Below are 7,973 nucleotides of genomic sequence, written 5' to 3' on the forward strand. Positions count from 1 at the left end.
AAAGTTATCTTACACTAAATTATCCTATTGCCATGTGTTGTTTCTACAAGTATTTGTTTTCTCTGACTGTGTTATAATTAATAACCGACTCAATCCCATAAAGCATGTCACCACAACCCGTACTGTATTTGTGAATAATAATCTCCTAACAGCAATCTTTTTTTCTTCTATATACTCAACCGCAAAGGTCTACACTCTGGCTTCAATGATCCTCCAGTAGAAATCTCGTCTCGTCTCGATTCTCGAAAAATTATTTCTCTCCCCGTCTCATTTTGTAAATTTATGTACAAAATTTATGTCTAGATTTATCCTCAAATTCATCTAGAACATACCAGAATACTTTCTCGTCAAGAGAAATGCATGGAGGGTACAACAACATTTAAAAGATATTTATTATTGAAGAATATTGTCTAATGACTTGCATATCTTTAAATGTTAATAAATGTTCTTCATTATGTTCGAACAATCACTTCGTTAATTTACAGTTTTTATACTATAAATCATGTAGCACTAAAACAGTGTTTGAGGTTCAAGACTTGGGTGAATTAGTGTTGCGCACGAGACTCCGGAAATTTCTAATCTTTTCTCGAATTTAAATAGATGTTACTCATTTAAGTTACCTGTGCATGCAACAAAATTGCAAACTAATTTCCTTGTTTACAAGTGACTTCAATCACACGGCAGAATGGCAAGAGATACTGATTTTACTTGGGTATTTTTTTCATATGTAAGTTTTCAATAAAATCAAAATGATATGCTAAACCGAATCTAATTGAATTGAAGCAGTCCTGTTCATATTTTAAAGCGTTGTGCACTCAATACGCAAAACTATTTAACATGGGATGAAACACTAAAGCACGTAGATAGTTGCAAACTTAATTTTCCTATATGAAAATAGTACTGTGCCATCAGTTGTAGCTCAGAATACTTATTAAAAGAATGCAACCAAATGGGGATGAAACTGATGCACAACACGGTACTTAACTGTAAAATTGTGGTTGAATTTAAATAAAATTCAAATGCTTCTAATTTGAAAAATGACTAGTTGTGGAATCAGGTGAGAAAGAAAAAGGATGTAATTATGAAATAGGAATGAGCACTAGCCTGATAATTCCAACGAGGCTGGCGTCGTCCTGGTCATCTGGAACGATGAAGGGTTTGCCCTGGAGGAACCTGGATGTTCTGGTAACAGCCAACAACTGGAACTCAATCCTGCCTGACTGCTAGGGGCGTCGAACTCTCTCTGTGATACGTCTCTGCGATAATATTCTTCTTCACCTTCATTCCACTACTGAGCCGACAAACTCAAAAGTGTCTGCGGCGATGAAGGGCAGAATGGTGTTCTTTAGCCATGGAATCGGTCGTCCTCCAATGGTGGGATCTGCTTGTCTCCGTTGATTCTGCACCTTCCTTAACTTCGTGGCGAATACCCCCTGTTGATGTGTCATCCTTGGTTTTGTGTGGCTGAAGAATGATGACTTAGCAGTTCAATGAATCGTGAAGTATCAGGCTATGCTTGAAGGTATGCGGAAAGGTAATAAGGAAACTAGTCGAGTTTATTAACAAATATGTGTTTGCAGAGACTGTCTGAGAATGTACAATCTTGATCAAAGTTTTTATTCCTTTGGATTTTCAAGAGTTCATGATTCTGTCGTTGATAATGCAATTTAATAAAATAATTGAATTTAGCGAATTAAGTTAGGAGTTTACACAATTATCTCATGGTCACTTCACATCTAATACACAGTTACTTCACAGTACTTAAAGAATATTAAATACTATTAGAAAAAAATTAATTAATTACATCTACAGAAGTGGCGGAGAAAAAAAAAACATTATGAGGATAACAATCTGCTATGTGGAAGGAGCACGGAAAACCATATACAAGGTATGATCAAAAACTACGGTGAATGGAGTTGCACAGTGCCATTTATTGGTGTTGTGTCCCTTTCAACTAGTTATCCCGGTAGTCTAAATCTTTCGTACAGTCAGTGTCGAGTTTGAACGAGTTGTGACGCGTTAGTTGGCTTTCAGAGGCAGAAGAGTGAGGACATGTTAAGAGTATCTGTCGCGCACCAACTTTAAGTTTTGTTCCAAGCTGCAAGAAAGTGCCAAAGAAGCTCACGAAGTGTCAAAATCAGTGTATGGCGATGCAGTGATGGCATTGAAGACCGTTTACAAGCATTATGAGTGATTCAAAAGCGCCAAAGAGTCGGTTGAAAACGAGCAACGATCAAAAGGTCCTTCGAAGTCAGAACCAGAAGAATACATACAAAGAGTGACACAAATAATTTGTTCAAACAGGCGAATGACTATTCACCAGCTTTCCAAAGAACTAAACATCTCATATGGGTCTGTGAAAAGCATTTTAACCGCCCATTAAATGGGCGAATGCTTCTTTCTTCAGCACGAACATGCACCGTGCCACACCTTGCTTTTGACCCGCGACTTTTTGGCCGAAAAAAAATATTCCTGTCTGTCCATATTCGCTGTGCTTTCCACATCTCGCACCACGCAACTTCTGACTTTTCCCAAAAATTAAAACCGTGCTGAAAGGGAAACGTTTTGACGTCATTCCTGACATTGAAAGAGTCACGACAGAGCAGCTAAACGCCCTTCCAAAAGAAGTCTTCCAGAAATTCTTATAGTCATGGATTCAACGTTGGGATAAATGCATTGCTAGCCAGGTATAATGCTTTGAAGGAGACTAAATCAAATTTCACGTAAGCTGATTACTTTGTTTCTAATAAAATTATACACTGTATTTTTGATCACACCTTTCATGGTCAGACAGACTTTCATGTGCTTTTGCGATATCACGTTAGGTGCGAGCGAGGCGAACTGCAGGAGAGAGAGATAACAAACTAGTCTAATTGAAAAAGAATTCTTTATAGTCATACGGGTTGAAATACTGATTAAATTAGTTAACAGATAAAAAGTATTCAACTCCTTGTCTCTACAATCCATGAAAGATCATAGCTGTACCATGTTGAACGAGTTGATGTGTGGTCAGTGCATCAGTATTCAGGTGTCATTATTTTGGATTTTCTTGACCTGATGATGAAAAAGTAAAATGAAATCTTTCAGTTTTACTCCTTGGAGGCTAAGACAGATGGCGATAATTAACAAAATGATGGAATGAACAAAGTGCTAGGACCCGGAAGACCACGAGAAAAGCTACGTGATGGTTGTTGCTGGTAGTTGTCCACTACAAGGCTCACTTGGTGGAGCTGGGATCAAACCAGATACCTCACGGACAAGAAGAGAGCACTCTACCACTGTGCCACCGCGGTCCTTCATGATGATGGGTAAACACCAGAAAATGTTACTGATTCAATTCAGAGTAAAGCTAGAAACCACGCGCAACGAAGTCACGTGTGCTAACAATTCGTCTAAGCAGATCAAGAAAATAAAAAGGAAACAAAACCTTTAAACAATCTGTTACTTTTTAAGCTCTTACTTACACCCGCAGACGGTACATTTTGATGTTTATACTGACAAGAAATAGACTCCCGCCCAAAAGAAGAATTCAGTACATAACCAATTTATTGAAATCTTATATAGAATTATAAGGAGTTTGTGAAAAATAAGTTTTGTTGCTAACACTACTATACATGTACAAAACTCATTAATAAATTATAAAAAAATCGCAATATGAGGGATTACAAATAGAATATACTGCAAATTAGCATAATCACTTTTTGGTATCATTGTACTAAAAGGGGGCAGGCTTGAGCGCGTCGGCGCCTTCCGTACGCCACTGGTCTACAGTGAAGATTTATGCATATATTTTGCATAGTATGATTGAATAGTATATACCAATTTTAATAAAAATTCTCACACTTCTGCCTACTGCACAAGTAGCTGTCTCTGTTGTTTCATTAAATGCAATATGAGTACACCTTTTTCTTTCTTTTCTACAAAGTTATGTAGTTCTTCTAATATCGGAATGCATTACCTTATGTGCTAATTTCTTTTATTTTCATTTTCCACTTTTCAAATCACAACCATTTTAACAATAATATAACACAACAAACTAAGGGAGAAGAATGGTAAATTTAAGGGGAAAATGGTGAATGTAGGGAAAAGAATGGTAAATTTAAGGGGAAAATGGTAAATTTAGCGAGAGGAATGGTAAATTTAAGGGGAAGAATGGTAAATGTAGGGAGCAGAATGGTAAAGTTAAGGGCAATAGGCATCGCTGGTGTATATATTGTATGTCAAGTAGCATAGTATGCGTCACTTTCAAATTACAGTAATTATAAGAAAGGGATATTTTGCAAACTTAGGATCTATTGAACAATAAAGTACAGAGGCATGTATGTTATTTACTAAGGCAAATAAAAAACACAGTATTTAAAGTAATATAACAAAGTCTTGACTCTCATGTAAGGTTACATTTATTTCTGTGACATTATATTATGTCATCGGGTAAAAGTTATTCTAGTAGAAGTCCTTCTCAGCATGGGCAGTTCATGGAATATTAATATGCATAGTATTGTGTCTGTGAAGATACTGAGTTAAACTGGTTGAGGAGAAAACTAATGAGAACACAAGCTGCCTTCTCACAAAAGGATATTGCTTCACTGCAAACTTTCTCATATGGTCTACCTTCCTTTTCTTATAAGCTCTTTGCCATCTTCCTAAGAAAGCTCATATCTGAAGTTGTTGGAGCTGTGATTACTTCATGCAGTAAAAGGTACGAAACTATCAAATTAAGAAATTTTCATTCCTATTTTGAATAACCTAAAAACAATCTACAACATAAGTTCTTATAATTGCAGACACAAGAATAACTATGCTTTTCAGTTGCAGACAAATAAACAAAATGGTACTGCTGTGCGCACACCGAGGTTATAATTTACTTATTAAAGTGGGAGATAAACCGCTGAGACAGGGTAACCGCAGAAAAGTTTAAATTTACCGTCACACACACGTCACTAGCTATGAGGTAACCAGAGAGATTTCAAATAAAGAAATACTGTCATCTCAATGCATTTTAGATTTTGCATAAAAGTGTTAAACGAAGTCACTATTGAATTTGTAGACTTAAGGTTGCCAATGAGACAAGACGAGAGTAAGCTCTTCCAATATATCCGAGACGAGACATTCATTTGACATCTTCTTGAGATGAGACTGCTTGCACTCTTGTCTCGTACGCAACCTTAGTTAGGTTTTTATAGACACGCTTGACTTCATACGCACCTTGACCCACAAAACGCTTGACCTCATACTCTCGAACCTTACCAGTGTAGAGGTCATACACGAACACCCTCCCCTTTTACCGGAGGATGCTCATCACCCAGCCCTCCTAGCTGAATATAAATGTATTAATTCTAGAAATGCTAAGTGTACGAACAAAAGCGAAGCAAGAGACTATAATTTTTTTAAAACTGACTTTGATAAACTGTATCGCGAAATATCACTAACAAATTGGAAACCTATCACAGATAGTTTGACTGTAGATGACTCAGTGGATTTTTCTATAATATACTCTATTCTATTTTTGACCGATGCATCCCGAGAAAAAGAGCTAAATTCAATTATTCTACTTGGTTTTCAAGTGACTTAATTAGATTAATTAAGAGCAAATCATATCACCCTAAGATATGGAAGCAGGGTTCTCGGGACGCACATTACCACCATAATAAATTTATAGAATTGAGAGCTCTTTCTAAAAAAGACATTTCTAATGCATACAATATATATTTAACCCTTATCCGGGCAACTGGGGCCTCCCAGGCCCAGTAGCTTCATTTTTCTAAAATTTCTCAATAACCATACATATTTCAAAGACATAAAATACTGAATTCTTCTATATTTCGTCGAAGTTAAAATCATGAACATATCGAGTTGGTAAAGCTAATGTTTTTTTTTTTAATTTGAAAATCTTTTCCTGACGTAACCGGGCAACCGGGGCCTAGGAGGCCCCGTATAACTTTAGTGAAATTCCTGTCAAGTATTAGATCAAATTGTCACATAATTATATATTGAACACGTGATTATTGTAACCTTTAGTCGGAACAGTATGCGGCAACAGACATTGAATTTTGAATGTTCTGCACTTAAAATATATACTGGGCCTGACAGGCCCCGGTTGCCCGTTTACGTTACAAAAATGTCTGGACCGGATTTGCTATTCTGCTTGGCTTACAAAAGCGTGACACGAAGTTTCGCTACTTGACAAAAATATATACCGGTACATTCTATACTAGTCTAAACAGTAAGTGACAATAGGCATTGATTTTGTGTATTCTGCACTTAAAATATATACTGGGCCTCACAGGCCCCGGTTGCCCGTTTACGTTACAAAAATGTCTTGCCCGGATAAGGGTTAAACAACTGTGAGACCAATAATATAAATAATCCTAAGACTTTCTGGGCGTCTGTTAAGAATAAAAAGAGTAATTCGGGAAGTAATATCTTTCATTATGATGATCAAACTTTGAGTGACGATGCTGATATTGCAAACGCGTTTATGACAAATTTTCAAGTGACACACAATAAATCGAGCTACAATCTTATTCCTACGGAGGAACACAATAATTCAAAAAACCTGGACAAATTAAACATTAACTTTATAGATATCGAAGATGTGGAGAATGCTATTAAAAAACTTAAACCACGGTCATCTTGTGGACCAGACAAAATACCGCCATATATCATTAAAGGCTGCTCAGAAATACTGAAACATCCCCTACAAGTTATTTTTAACAAGTCAATAGCTTCTTTTACATTTCCTACGAAATGGAAGATTGGTGACGTCTGTCCCATTCCCAAAACAGGCTGTTCTACAGACCAAATAAAAAATTATCGACCGGTAACCCTACTATCTGCCCCATCTAAGATATTTGAAATTATTATATACGAAAAAATTTATTCACATGTACGGTCAGTAATATCTCCCTTTCAACATGGTTTCATGCCAAAGAGGTCAACTGTAACTAATCTCTCAGAACTTACACATTTTATAGCTAATCAAGTTGATAAAAAGGAACAAGTAGATGTAATTTATACAGATTTCTCCAAGGCGTTCGACGTAATTAATCACGATATACTTCTAAGCAAACTTGTGACATTCAATTTTTCACAAAATCTTCAACAACTTATAGCATCCTATCTTTACCAACGGAAACATCGCGTTCGATACAAGAATATTTTAACTAAGGAATATGTCGTAGACTCTGGTGTGCCTCAGGGATCGAACTTAGGACCTCTGTTATTTATACTATTTGTTAACGATTTACCACCTGTAATAACATCTTCCCACAAACTTTTGTTTGCTGACGATTTAAAAATCTATAGCAGTATCTCCACGGAATTAGACGCAATTTCTTTGCAAAATGACATTAATGCTATTTCCCAATGGTGTGAATCGAACAAGTTACTACTAAATATTAGAAAATGTAAAGTAGTATCATACTCCAGGAAAATAAACTATGTACGCAATGTGTATACTATTAATCAAACGCCAATTGAGAGAGTGGATTATGTTACTGATCTTGGAGTCACTCTGCAGTCAAACCTATCATTCGATATTCATGTCAACAGAGTAATTGTTGAGGCCTTTAGGGATCTTGGCTTTGTGATGAGATTAGGAGGTGATTTTTCTAATACTAGTGCTCTCAAAACATTATACACTGCCTATGTACGGTCTAAGGTGGAATATGCAGCGATAATATGGGGTTCTAATAGTAAGAAATATATAAATAAAATCGAAAACATTCAAAATAAATTTTTTGCGCTTTTTGACATACAAATAAACAGGTATATATCCAAAATTTGAAAACTACGAAGGTCTTCGAAACAAATATTCATTACAATCTCTTGAAAGCAGAAGAAGTCATTTCATATTATCTTTCTTACATAAATTAATTCATGGTGCAATAGATTCAGAATATTTGTTATCAGAAATCAAAATTCGCGTCCCACATAGAGCAACGAGACCCCATAATGACATATTCCATCTTTCA

Source organism: Thermobia domestica, chromosome 9, assembly GCF_964235325.1.
Source record: "Thermobia domestica chromosome 9, izTheDome1.hap1.1, whole genome shotgun sequence".
NCBI classification, from domain to species: Eukaryota; Metazoa; Arthropoda; class Insecta; order Zygentoma; family Lepismatidae; genus Thermobia; species Thermobia domestica.